General features: G+C 38.9%; 1 protein-coding gene across 1 annotated transcript in view; it reads right to left on the bottom strand.

Moving 5' to 3' along the window:
• Nucleotides 1–22485, bottom strand: part of adgrl2a (adhesion G protein-coupled receptor L2a) — a 245846-nt gene extending 223361 nt beyond the window's left edge. Inside the window, exons 1-2 of the mRNA XM_034229873.1 lie at nt 22351–22485; nt 21694–21781 (exon numbers count right to left, since the gene is read on the bottom strand). The gene's annotated coding sequence lies outside the window, so the exon portion shown is untranslated. The remainder of the gene's footprint in view (nt 1–21693; nt 21782–22350) is intronic.
• Between the last annotated feature and the right edge of the window lie 252 nt (nt 22486–22737).

The following is a 22737-nucleotide window of genomic DNA, read 5'->3' on the forward strand; positions in this document are numbered from 1 at the left end:
GTATTCTTGCTGTACGTCAGTGGCACAAAGAGAAAAAAGCTTTTTCTGCATAGCAATCCAATTTTCATCCAGTAAAATAACTACTATAAATGTAATTTCAAAGGGTTTCACACGTAATACTTATTTTATCAACATTTAAGAGATACGTTTAATTTCCTGATGAAGGTTTCTCCCACATTTCACCTCGAGCTGAGGTATGCTATCAGCATTATTATTTTCTGCTATCAGTATTGAACCACATTTTCAGATGTCAAATCAAATGTTTTTCACCAGAACGTATTAATAATATATTTTAATTACATTTGGACCATTGATAGATGTAATATCTCAAATTAAAAAGATATGTATTTCTTTTTAACAAAAATAAATGTTTCGTTAAGAATATCTAGAGACTATACATGCATTTGCATCAAATATTTGGTTATTCTTTTTATATTTACAAGAAAATAGCTAATGGAAATGAAATACAATAAATAGAAAGTGTCCAACAAATGAAACATAAATGCCACATATGCTAGCTATTAAGCAAAACACATTGTGATGTCAAAATCTGCCAAAATCTCGCACACAGCTCCACAGCTCACAGTTTAACAACTAGCTTTAGCTCCCCATCAAAGCTCTGCCAGCAGCTCTTCACTAGTAATGAACTTCCCAAACTAACAGCAATCACTCAGCTTGGTGAAAATATCACCAGTCAACACTTATATCACACACAATCAATCGCCTCTGCTGCAATAACATTGAAAGGAAGTGCCTCCAATTTATCTTTATTAAATCAATATGGATTTGATAGCCTTACCTGCAGTGGGGTTCTTTGGCCAGTGTTGGAGCTGTAAGTGTCTAGTGCATTGGGACAGGGGGAGATCTCTGGTTCACTTGTTGTTTGTCGGGGACCAGGGTAGTTTGCTGTGTGGCTGGAAGCGACACTCCTAAGGGCCCACTGTGAATAGAGGTCAGGATAATAGACACAGTCACACAACAAAGACTGATAATCCTGTCTCGCCCCACAGCTCCCGTGTTGCAATCAGACATTTTAAGGGCAGTTAAGCTGCAGCAAGGGGCGGCTGAATGAACCGCGGTTAGGAAAGACTCCCAAGCTCCCATTATGGACAGTAACCGGTGTCAATTTGCAGCAATTAGACCACTCAGATGTGTCAGTAGACAGGCCTCAAATTAATAAATAAATAACTTCGACCACAAGTGCTCGCTGATATAGCCTTTTCAGTCATTTGAGTCTCCCCATGGTCTCTTTCAGTGCAGCACACTTAGTCCTTCAAAAAGTGACGAGGTGTACCTTCTCCTCCCCACTTATCTAGTATGACCTTTGAGTGGAAAGAGTCCTTAGTGAGCAAGTTGCTTAAATGTGCTTTCACTGGCCGTCAGAATAACATTTGTTTAAAGCGAAGATCCTTTAATGATGGTTTATTATGAGTTGGATCTGCTGAGATAAACAAAATAGTAAGCAAAACCACTTGTACTATTATTTCCCGCACTACAGGATTTTAACCTGACTTGAGAGTTAGTAATAACTTGAATATCTTGTGATGTAGCAGTAAAAATAATCAATAAATGAAGGCATGGGATACATGTATCTCTAGTCTGATACTGAAAGCTGTTGAAATGTACGGACCAAGGTTGTTGCCTTAGGCCTTGGTGTAAAGAGGAGCAAAAGAGTAGCCTCGGGCTCTCCACTGTTGTCTCTATATTTTTATGCGAATCATCAGTCTTGAGGATGTAACCTCAAAGTTAGAACTGTGTTTTTTTTGGCTGAAATCATCATAGTAGGTAACAAGTACTTCTCCAAGTAGGTTTGACTTTTGGGATAAAATATGTATCACAAAAATCAACTTCTCATTAACAATTGTGTTAGCTAAGTTTTTTACGTTTTTTGAGAAAAGACACAGGAGAGATCATTTATATTTAATGACCGACTAAAACAGATGTTAGTTGTGGTGGTTTTGAAAAATAATGTACTTTATTTCATGATTTCAAGTCCTATATGATGGCCTTTTACAGAGAACAAAGCAAAAGGACAGAAAGCAGTGGCTCTGGATTTGACTTGGAGCACTCAATCAAGAGAAAGTCATTACTTCAGAATAAGGGGTAGCTATGCTTTGCTGCTCGGCTTCAACTGAATACCTCACCTTTCACCAATGCATAAATAATGTGCCAACTGTCTTTGATCTGTTGGAGGCGATACCTTCACAGGCATGTGGACACCTACCTCTGAAAGAAGAGGCTGTGCTCTGCGCAAAGATGTGTCAACAAGCATCACCCTCACAGAAATGTACAAAGGGAGAGCTTGGGATGGACAAGGGCTTTTATATTGCCAGTGGAAATAACACATGAGAATGTATTTCTATTTTTACTAGTGTATGGTTGGAACCAATGATTATTTTCATTATCTATTAATATTCAGATCATCTTGTTAATTTATTGTACAAATACTGTCTCTAATCTGTCACAAAATATTGAAACATTTAGCATTTTCCCAAAGCCGAACCCTCAATATCACACGAGTATATATTAATACTTCATGAAATATTCAATGAAAATGTATCATTTTCATACAACCTTTTTTACAAAATGTACTTTTCCTGAAAATAGTATCAAGGTGACAGGTTGAGAGGAGTTTAATAATTGGAAAGTAAGGCCCATACTAATATGTTTGAATAAAATCTGTGGTTAAGACCAAAAAGTATTCTTTCAGCAGAATAAAAGTTAAATTACAACGACAGCTGCCAAGGCTTCATCCGTATCCATAGTGGACAAGTCAGATTGAGACAGCCCCCCCAGAACAAAAAATAAATTCAGAGAAAGCCCGCTGTAAAAGCCCTCATCTGTGTCAGAAGGTCAGATTGGGTGACTGTTCCTGGACAGTCAGACACCGTGAAACGGCTAAAAAAGGGGAAAAAACATAGTTAAGTGAGCACACAAAGCCATCCTCTGAGAGGTCGGAGCAAAAAGAAGTGCTCCTTTCAGACAGAAAGAAAAACAGAAGTCTGGGTGACTTTCAACACGACTGCTTTAACCAAAGTGCCCAATCAGTGTGAAATGAAGGGTCACTGTGTAATAATGGCGATATTAAAAGCTGTTATAATTGCCTCTCATTTCCATTTCAGATTTAAGCTGTGAAAATATGAACAGAAATGGCCCAGCCCTCACTGAGGCAATTTATTTAATCCTTATTCACCGCTGTGAGGTGGTGAGGAAAGTGAACAGAGGCTGCACGAGGCATTTTGCTACAGACTCTCTTTTTTATATTTCATGATACAAATACTTCATTATTAAAGCCCAAAACTATGCAGCAGAATATTTTGTTCAACCGTTAAGACATCTAGTGAAATGTCTACAAGAGCAAATACATCTTTAGTTCTCTCTACATTGCAGTGATTGAGGGTGAAAACAGGTTGAGTTTAGCCAAGGGAACTTATTAGCAGAGCTTCCCTTGTGGCTGAACTTCCAGGGAAAAGTAGGAAAGGCTCTTCTTCTTCAGAGTTGGCAGTAATGCCGTAAGCATCCTCTATTGGTTAAAAAAAATAAACTTCAAAAAGGCCAGTCCCTAATGAAACGCACCAGAGAGGCACTATCCTAATTAATACACAACCTGTATGAATAACCCATATGTGTATACAGTACTAGTGTTCAATCTTACATTATAATCATAACTTGCATTGCACAATATTCTACCTACACATACATGAACTCAGGGGAATAGTGGATTCCACTGTACTCGATACCATGATGTATGGAGATGCCGGTGTGTAAAACATCTGGGTATGTTTATGGAGCTTTTGTTTCTCTCAACAGAAGGGTTCATCTGTAGAGGCATGGGAAATAAAGCCAGGCATTATGCATGAGCCCGTGTAGATGCACTAACACAGTAAATAAAATAAGTGATGAAGACAGCCAGGCTACATCACAGTGTTAACCTTGTAACTTGGTTCCTTTAGAAATGCAATTCATGTTTAAAACAATATTTTTACAGCTTTAATTGACAATTAAAATTTGATTTATTATAGTCTCAAATGTTTTACTGTTATATATTTTTTAAATGTTGTGTTATTTTACCATTACCACAAAACCCAAAAACATTTAGTTTACTATCATATAAATCACAGAAAAGCGCACATTGCTCATATTTGATAAACAATATGAGCTTTTTGCTTGAAAAATTACTGAATGATGATTAAACTGTTAAACTGAGGTTTTGTGTAATTTTGCATCAGTTTGTAATCGGCATCTTGTTGATAGAAAAATAAAAGCAGATCATCACTTGAATAAAAGCTCAACCAATAATTAGGCAACACGAAATGAAGTGCAGATGTATCCCACTAGTAAGTTAAAACAACAAGTATACAACAGAAATGCTAAAGTTATATTTGAGATAATTTAGAAATGATCTTCCATTATGAAGACTTTTCCAGAAAGCATGAACACATTTTACATTTAAATGTAAACAAACCAAAGTGTGTGGCACAAATAATGCAACAGTGCCTGGCAATAAGCAGTTCACTTTCCTCCAAAACCAAATATTCATTTAGGGCCCAAAATGTAGGTCAAATGACGTGACCAAACTTGCTCTATTGTAAGTTACAAAATATTTATATTATAAAATTGTATTTGATTTATTTAACTATGTGCCCCAAGGTAAAAAGTTATAAATTAATCATGTAGTGTTTGGGCAAACAACGGGAAATAGGCAATATTTAGCAAAAACAAGAACCACTTTAAGCCGTTCAGCCGTTCCGAAACTACTGTATTCCCAAACAACAGCAGCTTGAACCTTAAAACAGATTGCTGGGCCAACTAAAAACCACCATGTTGGTACAATAATAACTCATTGTCCACAGATACATGGGCTATGGCAGTAATCTTCAGATCTCCTCAGTGAGGAAATACAGATATTTGTAAAAGCACTGAGGGGATTAGGCAGGGTTTTCTACCTCCTGCGGCACAGGGCCCGAGTCATGCTGCGAGCACCAGGAGCTCTGTGGAAGTCTGCGGAGGAACGAGAGGATCTGACCTTGCGGCTGCATTATTCTGATATGACCCAAACAAAGCCATCAGCATGGGACCAGCGTAGGGGGTGACATCTCTGTCGGTCTCTTATTCTCCCTCTTACAATGGAGATTCATATATAGACAGAATTTGCAAGACAATTTCAGTAATGTTACGAGCTGTACATTCAGAATCAGAATGAAATGATACTACACTTAGAAACAATAAACAGATTGTAAAGTATGTATATGCTACGACAAAACGGTTTCATTATTTCTATACATGGCGACTGCACCTTATTTAAAAAGGCATATTAAGTGAGAGCATTATTTAAAAAATGTACAGCAGTGTTCTGAACAGGATATTCCCCAACCTATTAGCTCTCACTGCTGATGTACACATACAGCTATTAACCCTCAGTGATTCTCCAGAGTTCATTTCTAATGAAAAATAAATTGAGTTGCTCCCTACACTTTCATAACATTTCCTCCTCAAAATAAATGGGCTCCTTTATGAGAAAAGACACTGTTGTTAATGATTTTATAAGCAGGGAGCCCACCTGACATCCTGTTTTCTATTACTGTTCTTTATTCAATTTGCAGGGCGCGCTGCAGGTGACCTAACCTATAAAAGGGCACTTCAAATTAAATTATCAGAGCTCCTTGAAATTTTATAAATTCAGAATCGGCCTCACAGAGGGATCTCATACCAGAAACTAATGGCTTCACCTTCAGCTTTACATAAATCAATTGCACCAAAGGTCAAACACATCATGCCAGGATGTATCAATGCAGTTTCCAACATCATAACATGTAGTACATTTGGAAGTGTCAATGGCAGGTGTATGCGGTCATACGTTACAAAGTTTGTGTCCCTTGCATGTAGGCACACACCTATGATCACTGAATTTGTGTTAAAAACGAACACACATTGTTAAGTCAATCGAACAATAAAAATGTCATGTCAAAGTAAATATATTTCATTCAAAGCATTACAAGGGATATTGGCTTTGAGGGTTGATGCGTGTACACGTTACATTATTTATATAATACAATAAACCTATAGGTATGTTAAAATATGAGTGAATAAAAAAAATAGGCAAAGAATGTGCATCATTTATTCTTTAAAGTCATAAAACCATATAATTGGTTAACATCCTTTGCCTTAAGCATCTGAAATGTGAATGTAACTGCTGTTTTAGTGCTATGCCATTGTAAATTGACTTTCTCTTGGAGTTAATGAAGCAAACAAGCCATTTGAAGAACATACTGTGGGCTTTTTAAAAATGTTGATTTTTAAGTAGTACAACGTTTTCATTAAAAGTAAAACAAATAATCAACAGAATAATGAACAGTGGAAATAAGTAGGGATGTCCCGATCACCTTTTTTTGCTCCCGATCCGATTCCGATCATTTGATTTTGACAATCTGCCGATACCAATTTTTCCCGATCCGATCATTATGCAATGCATTAAGAGAAAAAAAGGTAACAGATAACGGCTGGCCATCTAACGCGATGAATTCAGCTATCTTGGCTGTTATTTTGTTGGCCTTTTCACTGTTCTGGGGCAGTTTCTCTTTCCTTTTAAAAGTCTCTGAAAGTGTTGGTTGTTTCAGTGCCGTTACCTGAGTGGCCGCTGTGTACTCGTCGTGTTGTTGTTTGTTTCTCAGGTGGCGTATTCGATTGGTCGTGTTGAACGTAGCTCTGTTCTTTCCACCACGCGGAACCTCCGCCTTGCAAACATTGCATCTGGCTGTTACACTGCCTTCGCTTTCAATTTTATAATACTTCCAAACTCCTGACATTTTCTCTGTCCCGACTCCCGAGTCACCAGCTGAATGTAGCCTCTCGTTAGCTTACTGCTACTATTAGACACTGCGCCCACTCTGTTGCCAGATTTGAGAGAAATAAGCAACAGGTCTATGAAAACAAGCCCAAAAGAAGCAACACATACATGATGTTGTGTAATTTTAAACCAAAACTAAGTCCTCAGGATGACTTTAAGACGTGAACATGGTCATTTTTGTTTTGTAAATTACATAAAATACAAATATTTTATTAAAAAAAAGAATAATAATTCCCGATCCTCGATTTTGTTCTCCCGATTCCGATCTTTTGAAAATCACGTGATCGGCTCTGATCCTCGATCACGTGATCGGATCGGGACATCTCTAAAAATAAGTGTGTTATTTACTTTATATAATAACTAAATTACATTTAAGTATACATAAAAGGTAAACGATTTAGTTCTACTGGTTGGATTGCAATTATTTTTAAAGTGTAAATGCTTTCGTCACAAATGGCTTGAATATATATATTTATATACAGGACTTTTATGCGATATTTCCTTATCAATGCAGTTGGAAAAACTGAATGTAAAAACAATATTGATAATCTTATTGGTGTAGTTGTTACAAGGGAAAGTGTAAAGCTTTGTCACCTCAATAGGGTCCCCTTTATACTTGAAAGAGCACAAGCTCTTTCCAGTGTCATTTTGTTCCAGTGTCATTTTGTTCCAGTCGCTGACCTAACAAGGGGTTGGTGGCAGAAAAAAAATGCCCAATCAGTAACACTTGTTGCACCTGAGAACATGGAAATGTTAGACTTCTGTGTTTGAGAAGATGGAAAACATTGTCTCGTAAAGAAGTCGGGAATATGGATAGGATCATTCAACTGTGTTCAATCTGAGTCAGGACAAGTTCCTTTATGAAGCAGTCGCCCGTGAAAGAAATTCATTTGTAAATTGCACCCGATCTTTGGAGAAACTGCTCCCTTTTCAAATTTCTGTCTAGATGCAGGATTGACATAGAACAAAGTCTATTTCCCATAAACAAGGGATTTCATCTGAGTTGTTTAATTCCGTATTTGCCAATAGTGCAACAAGCACAAAACTAAACTGTTACACAGTTACTTTTCACAACAGTATCCTTTGCCTGTTTTTAGACTTGCAGTGATTAACATTTCATATATTCCCTTCACCCACTCGCCTTGTTGACTTGTTTGACCTTCTACACCTTTAGGAGTAGGGATGCTCCGATCGGGTATTTTGGGGCCGATCGCCGATCCGATCGAGTGGGAGGGGCTATGGGGATCTTCCATTTAAAGTGATGTTTAAAACTCAGTTAATGGGGCTCATTTTTATATTGCTTCAGTTTATAATCGTAACGGATCGAAAAGTTCAGATTAATTGTTCAATACATGATGCGCTTTCACAAACAACAACCAACACAATTATTACATTCAAATGAAGTACATTATTCAAGTTTAAATTAACTTTGGATAATATGCTCTCTGCTCATCTTTGTACTTGCAAAGCCAAATAGTGCTTTCACTTCAAACCGACTTGATTATGAGCCTGTCAAACAAACAAGCTATGTCAAGAAAGATATACAAAAGAAAATGTATCGTTTTTTTGTAAATCAACTGGAATCCTCCCCTTATAATGGAAATAAAATGGTCTCAAATGTTTTATTAAAACATGTTCGCACATGTTTTAATAAAACATTTGAGATTGTATAGGGACAAACCCTTTGTATAGGGACAAACCCTTTGACCCTCGAAACAATTTAGCAAATTAAAGCTGTACTGGCCTTTAACACACCAGTGTAACACATGGACAAGTGGGGCCCCAAAAAACCTCTTAAGCGTAACTCAGTTGAGGAATCACTGCTTTTAAACCGGCAGGTTGGCAGTCATATGAGTCTGTAAAGCATGCAGGCTTTTGGCCACTTGTCTATAAAAATCTGCATGAAAAATCTGTGTAATTAAATGTTAAAGGGATAGTGGAAATCCGCGAATTTTGGGTTTAACTTATGTATTTTTATTAAAAATAAGCATAATAAACAATTTTTTTTAATTTCATGCGCCTAGTTTCATTTTATTTTCAATTTTACTGCGCCCTCTCAATGAAACGAAATACTTCGGGAATCGTCTGGAATCTTCGGGTGATGACGAGAGCATAGGAAGACGGGCACAAACAATGGCGGACATTCAATAGCATTTGCATGTGAATAGCCGACCTTTATTATGGTGAATAGATGTGTTTTGTATGGCTGTAGTGCGACAGCAAATGCAGAGAATGGCGTATCAACGCATGCGTTTCCAAGAAACCCAGCCATTCGTCGTCAGTGGGTGAAATTTGTTCAGATAACACGGGCAAACTTCACGGAGCCGAAGCTGACGAGTAATTCGGCAGTCGTGTGCTCCCGTCATTTTACTGACGATTGTTTCGAGATTCCTCGGTCTCTAGCTCAAATTGAAAGTGGAATACATAAGAAGTGAGTATTTTATTATGTTTTCTTGTTGATTTAATGCATCGTTAGCCTGTACCATTTTGTACAACGCCATTTATCCGGTACACAATGTCGAATGTGTACACTACAGTCATCATATAGACATGATAGACTAACAGTACTGTGAGTACAGCCTACACTTGACAGGCAGCCTGGCCTTGGAACCGGATGTTGTTTACTTTCTCTTTTCTAGCTGATAGCTCCAGGAATTCGAGGTCTTACAGTGATGACATTACATGTGTGGAATCTGTGGAGTCTCAGCTTTAAATCGTATATCTTGTTTGTGCAGTTAAGATAGTAATAAGGGCATTTCTACCGTGTGTTGTGTGTAAAAAAGCGTTAGCATTAGTTAGCATTGTTTCGCTCAATGCTAATTCAAAGGCTTGGTATTACTCTTGTGTTTTTTCTAGCTAACAATTGTTCTTATTGTCAGTTAGCGGAGTTTCTTACCTTTAAAAGGGTATGAAACATTAATAGTTTCATAAATGTTAAGAAGCCCTGAGACATGTGAGAGAAAAAAAACTGTGGGAGGGGTCCACTGGGGGGACCTTCGGGCTTAACTGGTTAACAATGATTAATATTTGTAAAGGCTACAGGTGATCTTAAGATGCGTGAGCTATGCTTAGGGACCTACCAGTCAAGATTATTTGTGCGTAGGGATGCATCATCTGGCGCCTGGTCCTAGTCATCCTCGCCATTGCCCATGCCGTGAACCATCACCTCGGGCTCGGGCTCGAACAAATAAGGACGTAATGGTCCATCGTCTGGCTCAATATTGTCACCATCGTCGCTTATTGAACCGGATTCAGATTCAGTTCCTAAAACGACATTTTCGTAGGAAAGCCGAGAGGATGTTTCTGACTCGCTATCATCACTGGATACCTCGTACAATCCTTCTTCTTTGTCTGGTATATTTGCCCTTCCACGTTCATTCTGCATAGACGCCATGGTTTGTTATCGTATCGTCTTCCTAAGTTTTCGTCACTTCCGGTTTGGCTGAGTCGAACATTTCGTTTCTAAAAAACTTCGGGGAAGCTGCAATAAAGTGCTTCTAACATGCGTAAGGCAATTATTATATTTTTTGAATCAGGTGTGATTGTTTTGGTACGTAATTATGCTTGTATATAAGTTAAAACGAAACTATTTGAGGTTCCATTTCCACTATCCCTTTAAAGGCCAACACTATTACTATACAACATTCCCCAAATACTACTGGATTACATTTCAGGACTGTAGACAATTAAAACAAATTAAGAATGTATTTTGCTTACTTAAAGTATATTTGAATTTACCTGTACTATCTGACATTAAAATCAAGTGTTTATCGAGGTTACATTTGTCAGAGTCAAAGTCCCTTACTATTTAGAAAAAGGTTATATAACAATGAGGCCCTTCACACTACACATGATGACCATGTGGCAAAATCACAGGCTGAAGGGGGAAATGCTGTGTGCCGCTCTGCTCATATTGTCCGGATGTGAGAGGAAGCAGTCCATAACCTGTCTCCTGTCCAGCAGGCAGCTGCTTGAACCAAGAGCACCCCCCTGATTTTCACTCCATCTCTAAATCTACGTGAGCAATACATTGTGTGGCTAACACACACTTATTGCAAACAAATTATCAAAATGAGTTCCGGTTTGCCTTCACATGTACAGTAGTGACAGTCAAGCAGCAAATTACTTTAGGTCCAACTAAAAGGTGTAATATCAGTCTTGTTAGAATGAATACTTCATGTTAGTAGATGACAATATTAAGATGTCTGAAATCATTCACTACTCCCTATATAATCGGCATTTAATAGCTAAAGTGAACCATCATTTGCAATTTCAGACACTTATGCACACATTTAATAATCAAGAAAAGGTGTGCTTTTGCATTTCTGTAAATGTGTTAAATATGTGTGCATCTTTATTAGTGACACATTGCATTTTGGGACCAAGGATGGATGGATACCACGTTTTTTTCATTCCATAAGCCTTTTCCTATACATACAAAGCGTCTTTTGCGAGAGGTCAAATGTAGGAAGGGCTATATAAGGCATACATTTCATAGTTCGCAAGGCTTGGCTACAGCTCTGTTTTATGTTTTTTTATGTTGCATTTCAATGTACTTTTGCCCTGCAGCTATCCTGCGCACCCCCCAGGCTATGAGCTTCGCAGTAGCTAACGTATGCCTACAGTCCCCTTCCTCTTCGTATCCTTAGTTAAAATGGACAGATTCACACAAATGCCAAACGCATTTAATATTTTCCTTGCTAAAGCTATTAGTTGCTGGCTGCTCTTGGTTAGACATATTCAAGCTCTTTAACTAAGCCTCAGTATTTCTGTCCTTGTGAAAAGTTTTATAATGTGGCACAATTATTTTAGTGCAGGTTTGCCAACTCTCACGCATCTGGCGTGTGACGCACGCTTTAACTCAATCTCACGCTCTCACGCTGTCTAAACTATTCTCACGCCAAAAACAAGAATACCGAAGACTAGAAACGGTTTTGAAAACTTTTGTCAGGTAGTGATCGTCTTCTCAATAGAACATCTTTGATAATGTCTTCTGGCTAATCAGAATCAAGATAACGGCGTGGTGTTGTTGCAGGAAGTCCCGACGGAGAATACTTTTTACTTTTGTGTACATCTCTATATACATCGATATTACAACATTACGTGTTGATAGAAATTAATACGTAATGAAATAAGACCCCACGGTTTGATGATTGATAGGTGTGTGGGCTGTCTTTCATTTTGACACACAGAACAATGGGGGCTATCCACATCCACCCTTAGCCACAATGTAAAGTAATTCACACAGCCTCTTCCCTCTTCTCTCTGTGAGGAGCAGTAGGTTCAGCTTTCAGAACAAAGTAACAAAAAACTAAAATGGCATTCATTTTTTTAAATATGTCGTGTAGTAATAGATTTATTTATTTTTCTTCTCAAGAGAGTACCAGAATGTGTATTTTATGTTAGTATTTCAAAAAATCTCCTGGAGGAGAATCCCCCCAGACTTGCAGGGGTTGGGTTTTCAGCATGTCAACTCTTTCACCTGTTATGTGGTGAAATTGCAGGATTGGCTCCAGGTCGCCCTTTTTATTTACTACAAGACAAATGTGCCTTTTTATTTCATACAGTTCAATTTGGATTGAGACGGGGAAATAATCTAAACCTCCCGCATGGCGTTTCACTGTCAAGGGGAGCGTGTATGTAATTACATTGCAAATACTGACATGAGCCCCACCACTGTATGGGTTATCCCTACCATAGATTACCCAACACAAATACTCTCTCGCAACTGCCGACCCGTATTGCGCATGCGCAGATCTAAGAACCAGTAGAAATGATAAAAAAGTAAAAGTCTGCTGCTTATTGTTCTACTAGGCCAAAATAGAGTCAAAGAGTATATGAGAGTGAGAGTGTGTTAATTAATATATTTGGCAGTTTGGAGTAAGTCTGTAGATTTGTTTGTGTGTGTGTTTCGTATAGGCCTGTCACAATAATTAATTTTGTTGGATACATTTTCCCGGAAATTATTGCGATAAACGATAATATTGTCGGCACCATTATATGACCATTTTAGACCACTGAAATAATGATAATATATAATAATAATTCAAGTACATCCTTTCAAACTGCTAGTCACATCCTCATGTAAATGGCAATTTATCGAGTTCATTTTTATTTATCTACGATACGTCAATTAATTGCTTATCGCGACAGGTATACAATAAAACAGTGGAAACAAACATGTGTTTGACTTTCAATAGTGAATGAAACTTTGTGCCCTTTATAGTCTGTGTCCAATATTGTGTATTTGTATATATTGTATATATATCCTATATATTATGCTAAGGTCCCGCTGCTGACACGATAGCAGTCATTTCGTGCGCATATGTACGGAGCCCCCCTGGTGACATTGGTGAGAAAAATATTAATACGTGGCCACGTATTAATAATGCGTGGCCACGAATTAATAATGCGTGGCCACGAATTAGTTATTACGTTCCCACGCATTAGTAATTTGTGGGAACACAATAATTATTACGCAATAACTAAATCCAGATAGTCTATAGAAACTGATGACTGAGTGACAACCATAGACAACACTAGCTAAACTCTGTACCGTAGGCTACGGCTATTATCGCGAAGCATGGATCATTTTGATTTGATTTGATTTGATTTTCATTTGGGTATGAATTATAATGATATTCTGCAATCCCTTGCAGTTAAGCACAGTGTCATCCTTAGCAAAAGGTACTTGATTCGGCTGCTGAAAATGCACGGTTTGAAACGTAGTTGAGTAAAGTTAGAACGATATTGGCAGATTCGGATTTCACAGATCAATAACTCATGAACAAAACATTATTCAGACACAAATGACGTCTCCTAAGTACCGTGGTAAGGTTGACAACGAACTACAATCACATGTTGATCAAAAAAAGCCAATATGCGCCGTCCTCGCTCCGAGCTGGACACATTACATTGGTCTCTATCTGCAGCCGGAGAAGAAACGAGTGCTCAGGGACCGTCTGCAAAGTGCAACTCCGAAAAAAGAAAAATATAATAATATTCAATCACTTCACTATTCTACAGCAGAGGTGTGGACTCGAGTCACATGACTTGGACTCGAGTCAGACTCGAGTCACAAATTTGATGACTTGAGACTCGACTTGACAACATCACAAAACACTTGCGACTCGACTTGGACTTGAACACCAATGACTCGGGACTTGACTTGGACTTGAGCCTTCTGACTTGAGGTGACTTGATACTTTAATTCAGAGGTCTCCAACACGCCGATCGCGAGCTGCCGTTAGAAGAGCAGACTCCCGTTGGGGAGAGCAGAATCTTTAGCCGGCAGCCGCTCCTACTCTTGCTGAGAATCCTTGCAGGCAGGGGCGGGTCTTTATTTAGCTGGGCCACCATGCGGCCAATCATATGCGAGGACACACAAGGATCATACCATTATGTGAAAGAAGGGTGGGGGGCACAGCATGTGTAGTGGTACAGGCAGTACTCGAGTTGAGGGGGGATGAGGGGGGATGGCATCCCCCCTGAAATAAAAACGGTCAAAATCATCCCCCTTCTAAAACTGCCATTCCCCCTTTCCATCCCTTATGTAATTTTATCAATGAACGTGGCACTGGTATTACTGCTATTTCAACATAAATTTTGCGCATTTTGAGTAAAATACTGTGGGCGAGGGAGCACGCACACACGCAATGACATTTTTACCAAGTCACTGACGCTATACTATGAGAGTGCCCTAGAGGGCGCCAGAGCGCCGTGATGCGCCTGTTTGATCGATGCCAGAAGCGCAGGTAACGGTCATCACAATGGCCAAGCGACCAGGAGGAGAACGCGATCTGAGGGACTTCATATTTAAAAATACTAAAAATAACATTTCAGGTAAGTCAAGAGTCAGTAATCGTAGTCATTACTCACTACTTTAGTCACCAAAGGTGGAATCTATGGACATAAGCAGCAATAATAACTTAGTTTGGAGTTTAGCTACGTTTTTCTCTCATGTTAGCTAGCTGGTAAGACTCAAAACTGTTGATGAAATGATACCACCAGCACCAAAAGAGCTGAAACCCCTCCTTCAAGCAGTGAACACTCTGGTCATCTCCACAGCTGAGTGTGAACGTGGGTTTAGTCAGATGAACATTTTAACCACAACTAGACGCTCCCTAGAGGTAAAAAGCATGTCAGCCTTGCTTTTCATCAAGTGTTGGCCCTCCACTGAACAAGTTCAGACCAGAGGTATATGTCAAGACTTGGCTTCAAAGCCATTGCTTAGCTAACAATCCGAAAGCAAGAGCCAGAAAAATTGAGACCAAAAACCATGATTATGAAAATCTTTGGAAACTTCTATGAGATGGGGGAGAGTGGAGTAGGCAGCCATTGACAACATTGGTCCTATTTTGTATTATCTGTATAATCTTTTAATATATTTTCATATTTTGTAAACAATTTCAATTTGCACTAAATGCCCTGTTAAAAAAAGTAACATTGGGAATGTTAACATAAAATATTTGTATTTGAACTGCAATAAAATGATGACGGATCAATATTTAGTGTTTAATTTACATAATGATTTAATTAATTACGATACAAATGTAACCCTTTAGATACCAGTTTTGATCGTATACCAGTAACTGCTTTTTTGAAAAAATACACTATAATCCAATATTCTAAAAACTATTTTGACTTTATTATTAGTATAATCAGTTGATCCATCTGAATAATACATGAGGGACTGTTAACCTACAAGATTTGTACCAGACTTCCATTATAACCACATTTTTGGATCCCCTCCCCCCCTTTAAATTAAAGTGAAAAAAAGATGTTGCACTAATTGTCCTCTGCATTTGACCCTAAATGTTAGTGGTGCCATGGCAGCCCGGGGACCGACTCTAATTCTGAGGTGCCTTGGTCAAGAGCAATGAAAGGAGTATCTGAACATCCATAACATGCATGTTGTTTTAGGAGTATAATAATTATCTTTATGCTGGTTGGTCTCCCACCCTCGGCGGGTTATCAGCACAAATGATGACCCCATATGATAAAATCCACCATCCGCCCTGATTTATTTTTACAACTTGAGTACTGGGTACAGGCCAGCTGCACAGAGCCGGATTTAAATGCAAGCGCGTCGGAAAAAGTCAAGAAATGAACGAAAACCGAAAAAAGAAGCACCATCTGACTGCTTTTCAATGATATTGGAGAAAGCAAAGCTGAGTGCAGGATTTGTAAAATGAAAATAACCTTCAGAGCAGGGGTTTTTTTTTGGTAACCACTCAGGATTTATTGTCAGAGGTGGGAGAAGTTCAGACAATTAAAAAAAGTTACAATCAGGGTTCCCGCGGGGTCTTAAAGGAATGGTATACTCATGACACTCATTTTTAAATAATTATCATCCGATAAAACAGACCAGTCTCTGCCAGTCTTTCTTTCTTTTTTTTTTTATCCGATGACATTATCAGTGATTTTAAACTGATTAATTACCGAAATAACATCAACACTGTGGGCGGCGCCATTTTACCGGACGTGACGTAAACCATGCGTTTGGTTTCGAGGACACGTTGATGTTCATGTTATTTACTGTAGTTACTCTCTTCAAATATGCCTCATTGTATCGCGAAACATTGCCACAATTCTGATAGGAACAATCCACGGAATGCTCGGTTCCATCTGTTGCCAAAAGGTAAGCGTAGGAAGTACGTTCGGAGGCAGTGGCTAGCGAAATGTGGCCGGCCCGAACCGAAAGATCCACAGGCGCATGTATGCAGCGAACATTTCAAGTTTCCGGACGACTACTCTGAGAGTATGATAAAACATAACATGGGATTTATTGAACAACCATTACTTAATGGAGATGCAGTACCATCGGTATTTCTGGTGTCATCACCGACCAGGACACCAGTTCGGCCAGTTGATAAATCGCCCTCTGCAAGTGTGAAGCGACGGAGGACCAGAAGTAGTGCTCGGAGTAAGAATAAGGTATGTTATAGCGCATTTCCATTGCAGTGGGTAGCCCCGTTTAAACGTCCTTTATCGTCCAGGCCAGGCCAGTTTTTGGTGGCCTTTCCATATAGCGTAGTACCGGCTAGTGGGTATTTTCCCCCAGTTTTTCCGGCCCCATAAAATCGTGGTTCTAGGGCCAGGGACAACGAGGCTGAGTATGCTAAACTAGAGAGGGAATCGCTAGCAAGGGTGGTACTACATGCATACATATCTAGTAATCAAAATCATTGTATCTACTAAGTAGTACTAAGTAGGCTCGAACCTGTATGGCTGAATTCCCCCATCCAATCTCTTCATATTGCTCAAAACTTCTTCCTCGGCTGACGAGTCCGAACTCAAATACTATGCCATGTTTTCGTGTGTTTACAAAGTGAACGCATGGATGACGTCACGACCATCACGTGACTACTGAAAATGGGCAAAATGGCAGCGGCCTGACGGAATATACAGGTTTTGATAAAAAATAGCTATAAAATCATTATTTACCGGGGAATATCGCTGATTTCTTCAGGGTATGGTTTAAACATAATGTTTCACTAAATACTGAAGTTTTGATTAATTATCTAATGAGTAGAGCATTCCTTTAACAAGTCTTAAAAAGTCTTACATTTGTTAATCTGAATTTAAGGCCTTAAAAAAGGTCTTAAATATGATTTAGAAGGTCTTAAAAATTATCGGATTTGAAAGGTACTTCTGTGTTGCGATAGCATCTAAATGTGTTTTGGGGGAAATGTCCGGGCTGCAAAGTAACCAGTGCGGTAACAGCCTTTCAGTTCCCCCCAACAATTTGTATTGAATTAAATCAACATGGAACCAGTAATCACTAACTTTGTTTCCCCCGGCCCCTTATTGGAGAACACCCAGCTAGTAACCTAGCAACCAAGCTTCAGCTCATGTAGCCTATCTTCGAATCTACTTACAAATAAATATGGGGAAGTATAAGTTCAACCGTATTTGGTTGGAAAACATCTAATTTAGTGCTTGGTTGAAACCAGTGGAGGGAACGTGTTTGAAGCCCGCTGCAACTTTTGCAAAATAAATTATCGTTTGTTTTGCTAGCATGTAGCATTAGCTAGTGCAGCAGCAGCTAATGTAGCGTTAGCTAGTGCAGCAGCTCCCGCAACAACACCGGGGGACCTCCGGGCGAAGTTTGGGTCGACGTCAACCCTAAAAGCGGAGGTGCTGTAGACGCTAAATACCGTAGCTAAACACCAATCATACAACAGCAACGATAAAATAGTGTAGCCAAGGCAGCAGAGCTCTGAATATAGCCACACACGTCTTAAATTTGAGTTGGCGAAACCTGCAGGAAACCTGTACAATAAAAAGTCCTGCATTCAAAATGTTACAAGTAAAAGTAGAAAAGTATTAGCATCAAAACATAGTTAAAGTACCACCTGCAGAGGGATCTAGATTCAGGTGTTCTTTTCCCCATAGAGACCGCCTCGCTGCACATTATCCCTTGCATAAAGATAGATTGTGGGTCCCTTACAACATGTTGTACACAGTGGAAATAAACATTCTGGTTACCTCAACATCAGGGATCTTATCAATTAAACTCCTTCTGAATCAAACCGTCACGGTAGCCTTACCTTACTGATCCCTCTTAAATTAGAAAAACACATGTTACTTTACCAGCAGAGAGAAAATTGATTATTAAATTATTAATGTGACTAATAAAGAGCAGTTTGATAATTAAGTATTATTCTGTTGATCGATGTCATTACATTTGATGAAAAGCACATAATGACTTGTTTAAGACTCGTTTTGTCAAAGTTTAGGACTTGGACTTGAACTTGCCCATCCTGACTTGAGACTTGACTTGGACTTGAGCGCAAAGACTTGAGACTTGACTCGGACTTGAGCGCAAAGACTTGAGACTTGACTCGGACTTGCAAAACAATGACTTGGTCCCACCTCTGTTCTACAGTATATTACTACCAAACTCATTACACACATCAATAGTCTTCTGTTGCTCATACTACATCAGAGAGTTTGGAAGAATATGGTTTGGAATAATTTTGGTGAATATGTATACAGTATAATAGTAACGTTATTGAAGATGATGCCATATTTATTGAAGATTTTACACTATACATATTCACCAAAATTATTCAAAAGCAAATTCTTCCAAACTCTATGCTGTAGTATGAGCAACACGAGACTATTGATGTGTGTAGTGAGTTTGGTAGAAATATACTGTATAATAGTGAAGTGATTGAATATTATTGTATTCTCTTTTTTCGGAGTTGCACTTTGCAGACGGTCCCTGAGCGCACGTTTCTTCTCCGGCTGCAGATAGAGACCAATGTAATGTCTCCAGTTTGGAGGACAGCACGTATTGGCTTTTTTTTATCAAAATGTGATTGTAGTTCGGTGTCAACCTTACCACGGTACTTAGGAGACGTCATTTGTGTCTGAACAACGTTTTGTTCATGAGTTATTGATCCGTGAAATCTGAATCTGCCAATATCGTTCCAACTTTACTCGACTTGTTGTCACTCAGTCATCAGTTTCTATAGAGTCTATAGACCATGGGTCGGCAACAGGCGGCCCGCGGGCCATTGTTGGCCCGCCAGCAATAATATTTGGCCCGTCATTTTGAGAATCAAAAATAAAATATTATTTTGATTTTTTTATTATTTTACAACATAGGACCGACACATCAGGGTTTCCGTTAGCCGCCGATCGATCGGCCGCCGGTCATTATCGGCCGATATTCACTCTTAATAGTTTGATCGGTGCTCTCTATAAAGGCCGATCAGGAGAGCTGGATCTGATCGATATGGACATAAACGCGAGTGAAGTGTAACCGGACCCGAGAGAGAGATCAGATCAGCTGCTGAGTCTGATGGAGACACGCAGCTCTGCATGATCACCTGAAGCCCCGCCCACTGTTTAGCGAGCTGCATGAGAAACTGACGGGCTGTCAGGAGAGAGAGGGAGGGAGAGGGGAAAAGAGAGCATCCGTTTCTCCCGTGTTATTATTCAAAGTTAATGTAAACTTTTGAATAATGTACTTCATCTACTACAAGTAGTTTGTTTGAATGTAATAATTATGTTGTTTGTTGAATCATTTATTGAAAAATGAATCTGAATGTGTTGATCTGTAACGATTATAAACTGAAGCAATATAAAAATGAGCCCCATTAACTGAGTTTTAAACATCAGCATATCCGGTCCTAGTCCGGTGATTACCTGCTAACGGAAACTCTGCTACACAATTCTTATTATTATTATTATTATTGAAACATGACCGGTAAGTTTCAAATTTGTCCTGTAAAATAAATTCTGTCCCGACATATCCGCTTACATTCATAATGTCAGTGGAGGGAGGGGAAGCGGCGCTGTGGAAGAGCAGAGTGGCGAGGGAGAGCTGTCATCTTCCCTTTACAAGCTTCAAACATGTATTTATCGTGTGATTTTGGAAATAAAAATGTCATATTCTGAAAGCCAAGACTTTGTTTATTTAAAATCAAACAAAACACCCGATCCCCGAAAAACTATTTTTTTACGAAAATCCACGTTTATTTTGAAATGAGCCGTTGCGACTTTCGACTGATTTAGATAGAGCGGGTCACATATGGCAAATGTGTGGTTGGGGGGAACCAGGTCAATTAAAGTACTTATTTAACTATTAAATACATTGAATTTGAGTAAAAGACTTGGTTACTGATTAATTTAGGTTATAATATATTAAATTGCAAAGCAAAACTGCTGTAATTGATTTATTTTGTCCTTTGGTATTTTTTAAAGGTTTTCAACCTGAAAGAATCCTAATGTGTCCTTGAAAAGTTGAAATAAAGAAAAGGAAAAAGGATTCCAGTTGTCCCTCAAGCCTCTCAAATGTGGGCAAACACTCAAATAAATGCCAAAAACCCAGAGAACTTGACAATACTTATCAGAATAAAAGTATGTTAAATAACACTGCTACCTAGTTAATAACTCTACTTTACTCAGTGGAGGCTCGTCCATTGAGGAAAGGGAGGACCATCCTCCCTACAATTTCAGAGAAAAATAAACTTTGAAGAGAACAATAAATACACCTCAATTTAAAAGATAAGTCTGTTAAAATACAGATAATAGCCCTGGCGTTGGGACTGAAATGGGGCTAGAGAGGACGAGCCTGGGCGGGTCTAGCCAGAGGCTCTGGATTGGGCGCCTATATCATCAGTGAACCAATCAGCGGATCTGACTGCGCATCAGAGTGTTGATGGGGAGGCTTATCAGCGATATCAGAGGTTTTTCTGAACCGGGGAACAGGGGCGCTGCGCCCTCTTACCAAAATCAATTCCTTGAATTAGGCTTTGATTATGTTCTGACCCGCCATCTTGCGGCTCAGCAAAAAATTGGCCCACGGCCAAACTTACTTGCCTACCCCTGCTATAGACTATCTGGATTTAGTTATTGCGTAATAATTATTGTGTTCCCACGAATTACTAATGCATGGGAACGTAATAACTAATTCGTGGCCACGCATTATTAATACGTGGCCACGTATTCATATTTTTCTCACCAATGTCACCAGGGGGGCTCCGTACATATGTAATTAAACCCATGATATCAAAATCTCACTCCAGCCAGGTACCCAAAGTTGGCAATGGCAACCCTGTTTTAGTGGCAGACAAACAGATCTATGTTGGATCGTGTAGTTGCACTGACAGGTTACTAGGACCCCATACCAACACAAAAAAACTATTAGGAGCAGTCAGTGACCATTGTATAAAACAAAAAGGACCAAGGCAGATAATGCAATTGCATCCTTATATTTAGATAAATTACACGTGTAGTCAACCAAAAAGTACTTTATTGTAAAGGTGTCAACACATATGTCCCCCCCTTGTAAAAGTAAGATTTAATTTATTTGTAAATCTGTTTTAACTTACCACCATGATGTTGTTCTCTTGGGAATAATCATGTCCGTTCCACTTCTGTTGATAAAAGTCCACCGATGCTTCCATCTTGTTATTTACTCTGCCAGTACAAAATAATAGACAGCAGAAATCTAAGGTAAGTGTATTTTAATTGGGATAACTCGATACTAAACGGACTGGTAACTAGACAGCAAGTTAAACTCGCAAGCATATTTACGATACGATACGATATACTTTATTGTCCCCGTAAGGAAATTCGTTCTGGGCTCCGTCCAGCAGTTCCGCATACATGTACATAATATACATAATTTACAGTAAAGGCAACACACATTTCAAAAACACATATTTTTGTATTGGTTATTAAAGCCCGGTTACCAGCACACGTTGCCTTGTGTAATGAGCTAGCTAGCATGAACCTTACTTTAGCTGGCAAGCTAATGGCTAACATGCTAGCGAGCCGAACATGCTAGCACTTTACGGTTATAACAGTTAACGGTTATAATATTTTTGTTTTACTCTCTTCTGGACCGTTACTTGTACATAAATACATTAAATAGGTCTGTACATAAATACATTAAATAAAGAGCTAACGTATATAATTATAAGAAAAAAGCTATCAAAGCTAGCTAATTAAAACAAAACAAATAATAGGATGTATGTTAATCTTACCGTCTAATAGTTTCTCAAAACTGTCTGCAAACCAAACCATTCCCCCGTTTGAGTTTGTATTTGTGGAGTGGAAGGCCAAATGAAGTGGATGGTGAAATGCAGCTTACAATGATAGCTTCCTCCATTGTGGTTTATCTCAAAGGTCATCGCCATTTGCCTGACGGCTTGCCATTGGTTGACGGCACACATTTGGTGTCAAAGATCAAAAAGTTCAACTAACCTGATAAATGATCTGATTTAAATGACACCTATGCTATATTTGAACAATATATTGTAGGGCCATACCTACAGTGGGGCAAACAAGTATTTAGTCAGCCACCAATTGTGCAAGTTCTCCCACTTAAAAAGATGAGAGAGGCCTGTCATGTTCATCCTAGGTATGCCTCA

The sequence above is a fragment of the Gymnodraco acuticeps genome, unplaced genomic scaffold (assembly GCF_902827175.1).
Source record: "Gymnodraco acuticeps unplaced genomic scaffold, fGymAcu1.1, whole genome shotgun sequence".
NCBI lineage: Eukaryota > Metazoa > Chordata > Actinopteri > Perciformes > Bathydraconidae > Gymnodraco > Gymnodraco acuticeps.